Source organism: Microtus pennsylvanicus, chromosome 8, assembly GCF_037038515.1.
Source record: "Microtus pennsylvanicus isolate mMicPen1 chromosome 8, mMicPen1.hap1, whole genome shotgun sequence".
NCBI classification, from domain to species: Eukaryota; Metazoa; Chordata; class Mammalia; order Rodentia; family Cricetidae; genus Microtus; species Microtus pennsylvanicus.
The window spans coordinates 107433986-107449865 of record NC_134586.1 but is presented as its reverse complement, the minus strand read 5'-3'; the positions used below and the strand labels follow the sequence as shown (position 1 = coordinate 107449865).

At 35.7% G+C, this 15880-nt stretch overlaps 1 pseudogene; it reads left to right on the top strand.

The window, feature by feature from the left end:
• Window positions 1-7531: 7531 nt before the first annotated feature.
• On the top strand, window positions 7532-8456 carry LOC142855733 (elongation factor 1-alpha 1 pseudogene; annotated as a pseudogene).
• The last annotated feature ends 7424 nt before the right edge of the window (window positions 8457-15880 follow it).

The window sequence follows — 15880 nt, the reverse complement described above, 5'->3', positions numbered from 1 at the left end:
TTGGGGTTGCCACAGATTGGGCACTATAGTCTTATGTACACATGTTCTCAGAAAAGAATTATGCATGCTCCTTTTGACTGCTGGATTTGGTTACAGTTCTCAGTGCACTCAGACAATTGTGGATTGCTATCTTTTTCTGAGTTTATCTCCCCCAAATAAACGTTTTATACTCCATTCTTGACTTTTGTCGTACTCTTTTGCACATCAACAACTTCCAACTGTCATGTGGGCAATGTTATTTCAATGGGATCCTCTAGAAATTAAAACAGTGGTTAAGTTTTAAGATTACTGTCTGTTGTAATTGCAGATAGTCTTTAAGTAGGTAGTATAGTTTTTTTGAATTCTTATTTGAAGTTATGGCCTGCCCACCATCTGGGGCAGAGGATTAGTGTGAGAACTAAAGAAGATGCCTCTTGTAAATCAGAGTCTAGGCTGATAAGCAAGAGGCTCTCAACAAGCATTGTGTATGTATTAGCATTTTTTCTCTCTCTTGTGCAATTCAACAAAAGGGAGGGTATATGGAAGGGCTGGAGGGAGGACATTGTTTGAAAATCTCTAAAATACAACATAAATAACAAGAAATTACAACAAAAGAAATAAGGTTATTTTGGCTCAAATTTTGGGGAATGTAAGTCCATATGTACTTATTACCATCATTTGGGTCTGTGGCTAATGATACAGCGTAGTAGGGAGTATATGATGGAGAAGCTAACTTAGCTCATAATACTAAGGTAGTGAACAGAAATGAATATGCCGACATCCTCTTCCAGTGTATACCTCAATGGCCTATCTTCTTCTAACTAGGACTCACTTTTTAAAGTTTCTCACATGAACTTCTTGGGGAATCCTAATCATAGAGAGCCAAACAGCAAAATTTGGTTCTTTGCCTAAATAATAAAATGTAAAGTGTATGTCAATCTATGCCACAAGGTTGGCTATTTGCATATTTGCAAATGATCAATAACTTGCTTCTGTGACAAATTTTAAACTGCAAAAGTAAGGAGTAAATTACTTTCTAAAGAGTATAAGAAAAAGAATATAAAAATGTAGGTTTCAGAAATAAGAATGTAAAATTAAAAAAAAAATTACAAGTTGTAAGCCTAGGAGAATGAGTGTGGGCTGTCAGCAACTTTTTCAGCAACTTAAGGATTAACTATTAACAGTGGGTTACTTTGATTTACAACCAATAGCTCTGTCTACAAGGCTGTGGCAGCCCCCTGCATAATGAGAGTCCCTCCACAAACTAAGGGTAAGCTTTCAGATAACCTCCCAGCCACCCATGACCAGCAATTGATGTGAATTGAGTTAACTTTTAAATGATGGGATGTACCTAACTTTTTGGTTGTGCATTTTCACATCCCTTCCCTGCTCCACAAAACTGCCAGTATCAGCTGAGCATAAAACTTTGGTAAACATCATCAGAAAGTGCCAGAAGAGATCCTGTGCTAAATACAAACAGTTCAATTAAAAAAAAACTGTTATTGGAAACTGATAAAAATGCAATTTGTATCTGAGTTTTACCTCAAGATTGTAAAAATTCTTTTATTCATGCCTAATGCTTGCTTCTTGCTCTAAAAAGGGCAGTTCAGCAAAAGCCCACGGCCACAACTATAAAAGTCCATCTCTGGTTGTAATTCAGCCACCAGATAAGCTTTTCGTGCCCCATGGAGAGCTATTTATTTTTCCTGTAATAAAATTTGCTTCTGGTTTAATAGACTTTGGTGGTCTATCCTCATTCTTTCTGTAACCCCCATGGACCCAACACATTCATTGTATATCTGAGATTAAGCATTTTGCATGCATGTGCACACACACACTCACAGACACACGTATCAGGGATTAAACATTCAAAATATTTTGTGCTAAGTACTCTGAAAAAATAAGGAAGTACACTAAACTATAGAATCTTCCACCTGCAACACATGGGAACAAACATAGAGATCCACCAGCAGGCATGCAGTAAGTAAGAGAGCTTGGAACTTTAAGTACTAAGTGCAATGTCAACATCAAATCCCTCCCATCAGAGGTTAGGCAACCCCACAGAGGAGAAAGCAGAAAGAATGTAAAAGTAAGAGAATATTGGTGGATGCCAAAAAACAAAACAAAACAAAAATCAAAAACAAGGAGTCTAAGTCAATATAAACAAAGCTCGCTTATATGAACACACAGGCACCGAAGCAGCATGCACAAGACCTGCATGGGTCTTCACAAATCCCCTGTACATATAGTAACACTGGGTATATCAACCACTCATGTTCAGGAGTAGTTTACTTGACATATAATTGGAATCCAGAGTTTTGCTTGTTTGTTTGTCTGTTTATTATTTTATTTGGTAATAGTTTGGTGGGTTTTGTTTGTTTCTTCTCTTATTAGAAGGCTTACTTTAATTTTTTTCCTGGGTTAGAATGTTTTGTTGTTGTATTGGGTTTTTTGGTTTTATTTTTTTTTTTTCAAAATAAATTAAAGTTGGGTGGTTCGGGAGAGGGAGAGGATCTGTAATGACTTAAATATGATCAAAACATAAATTTGAAAATAGTTTTAAAATTGAAAACTATAATAAAATGCACAAAAGGATAGTAATAAAGTACTATTTGTTATTACCATTTTCAATTTATAGTTTTGTCTGATTCATTTCAGTGAATAGTAACTAAATTAATCCTTTGGCACATTCAGTTTCTTAATCTAGGAAAATTTACAGAAATTTATGGCTAGAATAATTCTTTACAGCTAATAAGCATAAAGTTTCCATTAAAAAAGACAATTATTTGTTCCAAAATTGTTTTTAAGTGTATGATGATCATGTATGTCAGTGGATGAAAGTTTTGATCTTTTCTGGAAATCAATGTGAGGTCCAGTTTGGCACATGTAACTGACACCTTCATTCTAGAGATTCTCCTCAAGCACATAAGATCCAAGAAGTGGATTGGATTCCTTTTAAAAACTGAATGCAGCCAGAGACTCTTAGTATGCACTTTAAGAAGCACCTGAGGAGATGCTGCAATATGCACATAAATTTACATAAGATTTATCTTTTTGTGCTGGACAGTGGCAAGAGTCATTGGTAGTTCTTATAAAATCTTGAATACAGTCTTTTAAATGTGACTTTCAAAGAAAAAAACAAAAGAATCAATTAGCATGTTCTCTTATCATTGTACCAATACATATTCAGTGTCACTACTCTTGGGGATAGTATTCAGGAAGACATTCCTGGTTCTTAAAATGAAAGATTTTTTTTTTTATAAATGATGTCATTCCTAGGGATGAGACAAATAAATTACATTTGGTGGTCTGACAAATAAAACTGACAATGAGATATTGTAAATGCCCACATCATCAGTATTCACTTCCTTCGTCAAGCAATCTCAAAAACGTCCTTGTCATTTTTATTCAGCTTGAAATGCTTTCTTAGGATGTTATCTGTTTCTGCTAACCTTCCAACTCCTTAGCGGTGATCAGGAACTGCAGCAAGTTCAATATACCTTGAAATAGATTGCCTAGACAACACTGCAGAAAAAAGAAAACAGTCTAGCATCCTCTAGCATTGTATTGATAGCAACTTTCTTAAGGAACCCTATCAAGTATGAACATAAGCACCTCAAACACAAGGAAGGTTACCATGAGGTGACTGATTGAGATGGACAGCCAGGTTGTCAGAGATGGGAGCCCAAGGATCACAGATTAGAACACAGAGTCAGAGCATCACCATAATAGTGAATTGGTTAAAGTATAATGTCATGAGCTAGTCGGTATTTTGTACATTGTCAAATTTGAATCATTTGTGAAACAAAACATTTTATTTTTCAAAAACAGGTAGAGTTGTTACAAAGGTTAGCAGCTGTGGCATGAATTTGAGTTGGGCCCCACTTAGGGTAAAATGATGGCAAGTATATGTTCTTGTTTTAATTTTCTTCTGTAACTAATAAATGTTAATAAAAAATAAATATATGTCATTGATGTGACCCTAATGAATCAGCAGTGGACATGATAAAAGTTTCTCTTACAGGAAACAAAAATATTTCAGATGATGTTAAAGAAAACAATGTCTCAAGTAAGTAAAATAAAAAAAGGAGCCTGAATAGCTTTGTTAGCAACTGTGACCTACAGAAGTAATCTTTTTATTCTGATTAGTACAATAACATCATATATTTTATTTCCTGAGTAGTAAATTCAATTTATGAAAAAACATAAACACTTTCCTCATCATTAGTGTGTCTAAAAAACAAGTTAGAAAGCTTGTTTTTGGTTATATGTGCATATTTGTCTGAGTTTAACTCCTGTATATCTTGCCATAAAACATGAAATTTCTCACTTCTACTAGATACATCGATCATGTGTGGGGTTTCCAAAGGAATAACAAGACAGTATTCTAAAAAATGCAGGCATATGGCCGGGTAGTGGTGGCGTACGCCTTTAATCCCAGCACTCGGGAGGCAGAAGCAGGCGGTTCTCTGTGGGTTCGAGGCCAGCCTGGTCTACAAGAGCTAGTTCCAGGACAGGAACCAAAAGCTACAGAGAAACCCTGTCTCGAAAATTCAAAAAAAAATGCAAGCATATAATCAGTTAGTACACCTAATAGGAAAATACATAAATAATTATTTTAAGAATTGTTCATATGTAAAATAGCACACAATCTATTAGAATACTTTCCTATTTTGTTATTGTTTATCCACTGACTTTTTCATGCATTTATGCAATGTATCTTTATCATATCTGCCACTCATGCCCTCTTTTAACTCTGCTCCCATTATATTTTTCTCCAAAGTTCATGTCCTCTTAGTGCTACCCATAAATGCATAGGTAACCAAATTGCCACTCCTGAAAGAAGCATGAACTTCATTTTTCCAGCAGCCATTAAATTACTAATAGTCTCTCAGATAGAATTGGGACCTGAGAAGTGTTTTAACTTCCATGCTGGGATTTTTAACTCATTAGTTCTTGTTTAGCAGGGAACCACATATGCTGTGTATACATCTGTGCCACAGTCATTTCCTGTCCAAAAGACAAAATTCTGCAGTCCTAGTCACATATGCCCAACTCCTGAATTCGTTTTGTATCATCTTTTCAATGTTCCCTGAGCCTTGAGGCTACTGGTGATGGAACTGGAGCCATGATAAAGATACTATCTCTGGGGCGGAGCACTAATGGTCTACTAATGTCAGCAGTTTGAACAATGATGATTCGCTGCATTAACCACTGTCTGCTGCAATAAAGACGCTTCTCTGACGACAGTTTGGAACAGCACAGATTGAGTAGAAAAGTTTTTTGAATAATAACATCAGGTCTCGGTAGAGGAAACCAAGGTTTACAGATCCTGTACTTAGTAGAGTCTGACGCCATGTGGATTGAGCCCCTGGAGAAAAATGTTCCGGCACCATAAGTGGGCCCTGCTGCTAGAATACTAGAAGACTATTTGGAAAGACCCAAATCATAAGAGGATTTTCAGTATAATTTGCAATGCTAGAAACAAAGAGTAAAATTTGTTGTTGAAGGGAAATAATTAAAGTGTTTCTCTTCCTCTTTAAAACAAGAACAAAAATAATTGTTTATTTAAATAATCCAGTAATTTTAAGGTGGGAATGTGTATTTAAGACAATTTCAGGGGCTGGAGAAATGGCTCAACAGTAAAGAGCACTGGCTGCCTTTCCAAAGGACCCAGATTCAAACACTCCCAGCACCTACATGGCAGCTCAGAACTTTCTGTAACTCAGTTTGGATCAGAAATCTAGCACCATCACACCAATATGCTTAAAATTAAAAATAAGTTATAAAAAATTTCATTCCTTAAGCTAAAACAGTAGTGATTTTCCCCCACAGTCACTGTGTAGAAGGTGTGAGTACCAGCTAGTTCCAACACATTGACTAATTAAGTGCCTGGCTTTGGATTGACCCTACTGCCCCATCCTTTCATACATTGATTTGAAATAGAAATTTATAGAGGTTTTGGAATACATATGCCTATTTTGTATGCAGTAACATACAGCCTCATCCCTTACCTTTCAGATATGAAAACAGAAAGCAAAAGTGAAATAAATTTGTTTCTCCAAAGTGATGATTTCAGCTTATTTCCCACTACTAATTTTATGGACACACCAGTGTTTACTACACATATGCAATCATTTTCCTGGGAAATTTTGATTTATTGCAATGCAAGATTTGTTTAGCATTAGAAAATAAAGCTATGTAATTCAGTACTTTAGCAGATCAGTGTGCAATATTATGCATTTTTATAGTAAATAAAAGGATGTGCACAACTAATATTAAGTTCAAGGAAAAAGGTTTCTCCGTCATTTTTAGTACTAGTCACTTTTCCAAGAATTGGAAATCCACCAAGTAACAAAAGACACATCGAAAATGCCTAAGTAACTGAAACTCATTTACTCCCTGCAAAACCAACACACACACACACACACACACACACACACACACACTCACACACACACACTTCTGGAAATATAAGAAGAGAATTAGCTATACTGCAGGAGGATATTTATTAAAATATTAAAGTCAATTAATGAACACAAATATTGGAGTGATTTTTAAGTCAGAAAAATCTTGATTCACCAAACTATATTTTCTTCCACATTGAAAAGAACATTTAAGCCTGATGAAAAGTCAAGAACAGAAGAAAAAATTGCAGTGATCTTTTATTTGTATTTTAAAATAAATAACTTAAAATGAAAAACCTGTCAATTTTGGATGAAGTGTGTAATAATTCATAAAAGTGGAAATAAATAACCAAAGTTAGTATATAATCAGAGTTCTCTAGGTTAGAAGAGCTCATATAATGAATGCATATATATGGGATTTATTAGCACCACTGACAAACTATGGTCCAACTACTAATTCAACAAATTCTACAATGGTGAGCTGTGAATGGAAAGTCCAAGAATCCAGAAATTTCTCATTCAACAAAGCTGGATGTTTCAGCTGGTCTTCATTAGATGCTGGAATCCTGTAGAAGTATGTTCTAATGATATTGAAGGAATGGACTTGCTAGCAAGGCAAGAGCAAACAGACAAAAAGCAAAAACTTCCTTCTTCTATGACCTTATATAAGCTTACAGGAGAAAGTACAGCCCTGAATAAGGTGTGTCTTTCTGCCTAAAGATATGAATTGAAGACATGTGTCCTCTTACCTTCATATCTTGAGATACAGATCAAAGGCTTGTGTCTTCATGCCTCAAGATCTGGATCAAAGGTTTGTGTCTTCCTACCACAAAAAAAATCCTAGCTGAAAATAGATTCATCTACTTTAAACCATGCAAAAATCTCTTGCAGGTATGTCATCTGTTTCTGGATTAAAGTTCATACTATAGTCAAGAGCCAAAAAAAGCCTTCACAGATGAGTATAAAAGAAATAATTCCAAGTGGTGGTGTATGGCTTTAATTGCAGCACTCAGGAGTTAGAGAGAGGCAGATATCTGGGAGTTTTGAGGCCAGCCTGGGCTACAAGAGCTAGTTTCAGCTTTTCTGCAACGGGTTTGCCATCAGAACGCAGGTGTTGTGAAAAACACCGCTAATTCAAAGACAAAATGGGAAAGGAAAAGACTCACATCAACACTGGACACGTTGATTCAGGCAAGTCCACTACAACCAGCCACCTGATCTACAAGTGTGATGGAATCGACAAAAGAACTATCGAGAAGTTTGAGAAGGAGGCTGACGAGATGGGAAAAAGCTCCTTCAAGTATGCCTGGGCTTGGACAAAATGAAAGCTGACCGTGAGCATGGTATCACTATTGACATCTGCTTGTGGAAGTTTGAAACCAGCAAGTACTATGTGACTATCCTTGATGCCCCAGGACACAGAGACTTCATCAAAAACACGACTACAGACACATCACAGGCTGACTGTGCTGTCCTGATGGTTGCTGCTGGTGTTGGTGAATTCGAAGCTGGTATTTCCAAGATTGGGCAGACCTGTGAGCATGCACTTTTGGCTTACACCCTGGGTGTGAAACAGCTAATTGTTGGTGTCAACAAAATGGATTCCACTGAGCCACCCTACAGTCAGAAGAGATAAAAGGAAATTGTTAAGGAAGTCAGCACCTACATTAAGAAAATTGGCTACAACCCTGACACAGTATGATTTGTGCCAATTTCTGGTTGGAATGGTGACAACATGCTTGAGCCAAGTGCTAATATGCCTTGGTTCAAGGGATGGAAATTCACTCTCAAAGATGGTAGCACCAATGGGACCACCCTGTTGGAAGCTTTGGATTGTATCCTACCACCACCTCGTCCAACTGATAAGCCTCTGCGACTGCCTTTCCAGGATGTCTATAAAATTGGTGGTATTGGGACTGTCCCTCTGGGCCAAGCGGAGACCGGTGTTATAGAACCTGGCATGGTGGTAGACGTGGCAACGTTGCTGGTGACAGCAAAAATGACCCACTAATGGAAGCTGCTGGCTTCACTGCTCAAAATACCATGATGGAGTTTCAAAATTTTGAGTAAGCAATGCTCTTTGGACTTACTTTGACATGTCGAAGAAAGAATAGTGACAGCTTTTCTTATGGAAAGATTGACAGCATGCTTTGGGAAGGGTTAGATGCTACTGACTATTCATATACCACTTTATACAAGTTGCAGTTTTGAGCTTTCTTAATAAATTTGCAAAGTACAACTAAGTTTCTTATTGTTTTAGACAACTTTTAGAATATAAAACATAAGGTATACAAGTATGAAAAAAAGACCTGAAATGTCTTCTGCTTTAATAGGTGGTTATATATCTCTTACTAATCATAAAAAATTACTTCTTAAAGGACATTTTTACAAAAATCCAAATAAATTTTGCAAAATATTTAAAGTATGGCTTTATAGAAGTATTCTAATTTTTTCAAACATCAAGGGTAATATACTATGATAAACATTATAAAACATCCTTACTTGGATTATATGGCAGCTTTTAATATCTTACCCCTGAACTACTGATGAGCTAAAGCCTATGAGGAATTACATTAAACTGAAAAGGGAACCTGACAATTTCTTTTCATGTTTGCCGTTAAATGGATTTACTGCATGTTATAAAAAAGTTTTTCTTCATGAGATTTATAAAGTTTTTGAGAATGATATAGGAGTAAATCTTTTAAAGTGTGTTATGATACACAATTTACTTCAACAAAATGTAGTAGAAAGCAGGATAGATAGCTAATATTTAACAAAATGTCAAGATCTCCTACATGATTGATCTTACAAAATTTCTGGGAGGCCAAAATATGTTAATAAAGACTAACTAAAAACTTCAGATCTTACAGAAGTATACTTTATATATTAAAACCAGAATCCCCACCTAAAGGCTTAGAAATGTAGTACCTACATCCTAGTTTTGATGCATCTTTCATTACCAATTTAAACTGCCAAATAAATTTCTGAACATCTCCTATGCATTTAACACTATTCTTGTTTGATATATAGTTGAGTAAATAATCATAATTTTTACTTGCAGAAAACTGTTGGTATCTCTATATTACATGCAAAGAATACTAATTTAAATAACAACATTTAAATAAACATTTTACAGGCCAAAAGTAAGATATTCAATTCCAAAAATATTCATTCTCTTGTGCTCTGGATCTCTGAAACGTCCATCAAACATTTACTATAGGACTGCTTGATCTTGGATGATGGTGTTCTTTTGTCACCAAATGCAAAACATTGCTGTGGGAACACCTTCAGCCAGTATTTTTTAAGATACTGGCCAAATTTGAATGTGATTTCATGTACTATACATGCAGATAACATGCACTTGCTGGCCTCTTGACTGATGAATTTGGTTCCAGTTCCCAGGGCTTGCAGAGAACTGAAGATCACTACTCTTTCTGTGAGTTTATCCTCGGATAAATAAACCTTTGTTATACCACATTCTGAGTTATTATGCAACTATTTTGTATGCCAACAAATTGGCACCCACCATGTGGGATAAGGATCCACATAAGACCTAATTTAAAATAAAAGTTTAAGAAAAAAAAAGGTGTCTTCTAGACCCAAAACAATAGGAGCCAAACATAGATTCTTAATAGTTACATTTTTTAAAATATGTTCAGATAAGCTTAGTTTACTAGAGGCAAGCAGAAGTGTGATTCTTTTAGCAGAAGGTTTTCTAACTCAGTGTTAGCAGCAAAAACTGTGTGGCCCCTGTAAAAGATGGCTTCCTGGTTCATAAGAATGGCTCTAGTTCTTTCAGGAGGTCCTAATAAGCAGTTTAAATGGGATTTGTGACCAGTGTGCCAAAAATTGTTTAATAGTGCCATAGACCAACTGTATCCCTGGAGCTGGAAGGTGAGCATGGCTCACTGAGGCAGTTAACAGCCATCCTTCATGTTGGACTGGGTAGAGCAAGCATGCAGGGGCGTGGAATTGGTCCTTACCATGCCTGCTTAGTCTTTTCATTTATTTTAAGAAAATGTCATTTCCTGGTCAGAAAATGATTACACATATGCAATAAAGACAGATTCAGACAAAAATATATCTCTGAATGTGTCACACTATGTTTAAAAAATATGCATAGGCTTGGAAGAGAAAAGAAGAGTATAAACAGTTATGAAAGGATATAGTTTTAAAAAATAAAACAAAATCTTTAAAGAGACAGTAAGGTAAAAGAGTATGGACAGTCATATATTAGAGGAATAAAAAATAAGCCATATAAAGATGGAGTATACATAGAGTATGAATTATGTATAATATTTTGTTTTCTTTGATTTTTTTGACTGCATAGAGACATTTGATTCTGGGTAATGCTAAGTTAAATAAACATAAAGGTATCTTGTCTTCAATGTTTGGGTCTAAGGATATGTTGCTTAGGAAAAGAGGTTCTGTTTTTGTTTTCATAGAAGATGAGAACCTGTATATTCCTGCCAGCTTATTTGGTTTGATGGAACATGGTCCCTCCAAAAGTTCTTTATGAACCTTGAAAGTACTTTGCCCAGCAGAAAGCTGGAGAAAACTATGCCCAATTTACCAAATTGATTTCTTATAAATATTTATATTCATTTTAAAGTGGTTGGTTATAAATGGGTAATGAAAATAAGGAAATAAGATATAGAAATAAATACTTTACATTCGTATGGATCTTGGCATAGCGATACAAATTTAAAGTTGATTTTATTGAAGGGCATCTAGGTTGTTTCCAGGTTCTGGCTATCACAAACAATGCTGCTATGAACATTGTAGAGCATATACTTTTGTTGTATGATAAGGCCTCTCTTGGGTATATTCCCAAGAGTGGTATTGCTGGGTCCAAGGGTAAGTTGATCCCGAATTTCCTGAGAAACCGCCATACTGCCTTCCAAAGTGGTTGCACAAGTTTGCATTCCCACCAGCAATGGATGAGTGTACCCCTTTCTCCACAACCTAGGCCCTTCAATGGAAGAATGGATGAAGAAAGTATGGAATTTATACATATTAGAGTACTACTCAGCAATAAAAAACAAGGACTTCATGAATTTTGCATACAAATGGATGGAAATAGAAAACACTATCCTGAGTGAGGTAAGCCAGACCCAAAAAGAGGAACATGGGATGTACTCACTCATATTTGGTTTCTAGCCATAAACCAAGGACATTGAGCTTATAATTAGTGATCCTAGAGAAGCTAAATATGGAGAACCCAAAGAAAAACATATAGGCATCCTCCTGAATATTAACCTTCAGCAAGCGATGAAAGGAGACAGAGACAGAGACCCAAATTGGAGCACAGGACTGAAATCTCAAGGTCCAAATCAGGAGCAGAAGGAGAGAGAGCACGAGCAAGGAACTCAGGACCGCGAGGGGTGCACCCACACACTGAGACAATGGGGATGTTCTATTGGGAACTCACCAAGGCCAGCTGGCCTGGGTCTGGAAAAGCCTGGGATAAAACCGGACTCTCTGAACATAGCGGACAATGAGGACTACTGGGAACTCAAGAACAATGGCAATGGGTTTCTGATCCTACTGCACGCACTGGCTTTGTGGGAGCCTAGGCAGGTTGGATGCTCAACTTACTAGACCTGGATGGAGGTGGGGGTTCCTTGGACTTCCCACAGGACAGGGAACCCTGATTGCTTTTCGGGCTGGGGGGAGACTTAATTGGGGGAGGGGGAGGGAAATGGGAGGCGGTGGCGGGGAAGAGACAGAAATCTTTAATAAATAAATAAATTAAAAAAAAAGAAAAATAAATAAATAAATAAATTAAAAAAAAGAAAAAAAAGTTGATTTTATTACACTGTGTACATGTATTTCTGCTCTTGTTTAAGGTATTGTGTTTGTACAACTCATTTAATAATATAATGTAAAATTTTAAATTACAGATTAATAGATAGTTCATTAATAATAGTTAAACTTGTAGTCATCTTAGTCAAGCCTTCTAGCTACACAGAGATAATCTTCAATCACTTCAAAGACCTGTAGACTCTGATATTTAAATAATTTAGGTTCTGTTGACAAGAGACACATTGTTCCTGGTAGCCCTGATCTGTTCCCGAGAGAATATTGGGCACAGAAAATACTCCACTTGAAATCTGTTTTCTTCTTAGAAAAACTAGCTATTAGGTCAACAAGTTGCCGTATATTGACCACTGACAAAATGCGTGGTTTTCAGATTGGAAAAGCAGTATACAAGCAAAAAGACTGTCAAACATTGTCAGCACAAGATGACAGTTTTTCAAAATTTCCTGCCTTTGAAGATCATTGATCAGACACTCTAAGCCATAGCAAAAGTTGGTAGCCCCAATGTTACAAATAGATTTTGGGTGATTGTCCAGGTAGCCAGTTGTCTCTGTCATTTCTTGTGCCTTGCACTTTCTGTTTACTGAAGAAGTATTACTTCCCTTTGCACATCTTTGACGTGGTTGAAGACTATAGTCATAGTTACTTTCCTCTAATGATTTACCCAAGCCATTTTTAATATAAGACTTAGAGTCCTTAGAAAAAGATAACTACTTAACATTGGTTCCTTGCTTGATACTGTTCGTGCTGGTTATAATTCTATTCTAATTTTTACGTATGTTTTTGCCAGTTCTTTTCCCTGGACAATTCTTGATATTTGTTTTTATTGTATATAGTTTTTATTAGACTTAGAACACTCTTATTTAGAGAAAGGGGAAGGGGCTGTTGGTACTCATTCAGCCAATAGCTTTTAAGATAACTGCCCACTTTGGGCATAGTCTCATGTACCACAAATGCAGACAAAAAGCATGTAATGGCTGTTGGATTCATTTTTAGATCCCAGACCTGGCAGACGACTAAGGATTCCTACTCTTTCTATGAGTTTATCCCAAGATAAATAATAAATAAACCCTTGGTATACTACATTCTTTGTTATTATGGATTTTTTTTTTGGTACACCAACAAAATAACACCAAAGAGTTCTTTAAAAATTATTTTTTCTAAATATATTTTTATGGAAAGAACTAAAACTCGGTGCATGCTAAGCAACTGTTCTACCACTGGGTTACAACCACAACCTACATGGGTTGTTTAAATTGCTGTTTCTCTTCAATTATCAGTCCATTCATTACATTTCATAGGTGATAATAAATATAATAAGGAAAAAATTTTATATTTATTCTAAGTACCATTTAAATGAACAGATGAAACCAACTTTTAAAAGGAATAGCTAGGAATAGGTATTTTTATTGATTATAAAAATATATAAACAAACTTTCTATCCTTAGTAAGCAAACAGTAGGGAAGAATGTTTTTTTGCTCATTTTCAAAAGATTTCTTTCAAAATCTGCAAGGTAATAGAGACATTTTGAAATAAACTATGTTAATAGATTAAAAAGCTTTACCCTCAAGAAGTGAAGAAGATTAGACAAAAGGTAAAGAAAAAAGAATGGAAATTTTGGCAGTCTAAAACACCCACTTCTACATTAAATAATTCACATGATATGCTTATGGCTGAGTAATTCTTACTACACTGAACACTTAAAACTTGTGAGATTCAAGTCATTTTCCTTACTCTCTGGCTTATGTCTAAACAAAGAGCTTAATATCTCCACAGATGCTGTAGGCTCACACAATGACCAACTTCATTATTTTGTGCAAAGAGATGAAATTGATAAGCCACTTTTAGTGATTTAAATAAAGAATATAGCTTTATATAAACACTAAATCTAATTTTAACATACTTTAATTTTAATAACTATTAGAACTAAACTCTTCATGATATATTTAAAATAGTAAGAAAAACTGACTTGAATAGTGAATGCTCGAGTTAAAGAATGGGAGTAGAGTACCTGTTTATGATGAGTCCTACTGTTTTGTGAGGCATGAAAATGCAATATTAAAGTTGGTCATGGATATTCCTCAATGTTTTCAGAAATATGTTGAGGCCAGATAGCATGTGGCAGGATTGGGATCCCCATGGAGAAGCTGTGAAGGTACATTTCATGAGCTTCAAAGTAAAGCCTAGATTGAAATAGAGATACCAAGTTGTTGTTTGTTACAGAACTGTGCCACATATTCAAAAGAGAGTTATATGCAGGGAGTGAAACAGTCAAGACAGCAACAAGGGTTGTAGGCAATAGAGTTGGAAGAACAAACTTACCTGAGATAGTTTAATCTGGCATTCCAGGTACTAGACATAAAGCTACAGAATTTTTGTCTTCCCTTGTTCTTTTTCAGTCTTATTTTAGTACAGTATTTCCTAATTGTGTGCTCATTTGTATTTCTTTTTAAAATGAAAATAAATAAGTTTCTGTGTCATTGTAAGTTAGAAGTGTGTTTGTGTGTAGAAAAAATGAGTAATAATTTTTAAAAAATTGCCATGCATCTCAGAAGAATCTTCAGACATTAGAATCCATTTAAAAACAATGAAGATTACTGAAGTTGGCATAAATGGAATTTATGTTGAAAGTTAGTGATTGGCCTAATGGAGGTATGCTAGCATGTGGTAGTTTGAGTGAGAAATTTCCCAAGTACATTGGTCTCAGTATGGTGGTGCCACTTGGAAAAGCTATGGAACCTTTACCAGGTGAACCCTTGCTTGAGGAAGTATATGCCTGGAGGTGGGCTTTAAGGTCTTCACCTTTCTGCTTCATGGGTGTTGATGAAATTTGCTTTAACTACTCCTTGACTGATATAACTTTCCTTCCATATAGAATGCATCTTCTTTGATATTGTAAGCTAAAATAAAACATTTTCTTCTATAAGTTGCTTTTCTTCAGCGTATTTTTATCACAGCAACAGAAAAATAGTCAATAGAGATTGTAGAGAAAAGGACCAAGTCACTCATCAAATTAGGCCTTATCTGAGAGAACTTTAGAGAGAAAAGAACCCCAAAAGATGTATTATAAGTTCCCAAATTTGAAGTGATAGAATTATTCTACTTAGAAACTATTACAGCTGAAGACTGATTAAAAAGGGATTAAAGAAATATATGTGTGGCCTGCTAGGCAGTGGTTGCACATCCCTTAATCCTAGCACTCAGAAGAAAGAGCCATGCAGGTCTCTGAATTTGAGGCCAGCCTGTTCTACAGAGGTAGTTCCAGGACAGCAAGGACTACAAAGTGAAACACTATCTTGAAAAAAAGAGAAAGAAATAAATGTATGATGTTCACTAGGATAGTTGTTCAGAGGATATTATATATTTTTTTAATTTTTTAAAGGTTTATTTATTTGAGTGTCCTAGCTGCAGGAGAGGAGTGTCCTATGCCAGGAGAGGGCATCAGGTTCCACTAGATATGGTTCTTGGGAATTGAACTCAGGACCTTTGGAAGGAAAAAATTCTTAAGTTGAAGAGAAAGACACTCAAGAAGCCTCCTCAGGAGAAAAATAATAGCAAGAGAGTTAATGAGAAAAGAGATAGGAGAACATTATTAAAAGTACTAACTTGATATGAATTCTTACTATTTTCAAATAATAACTGAATATGAATGATATTAGTTTCCAATTAAAAG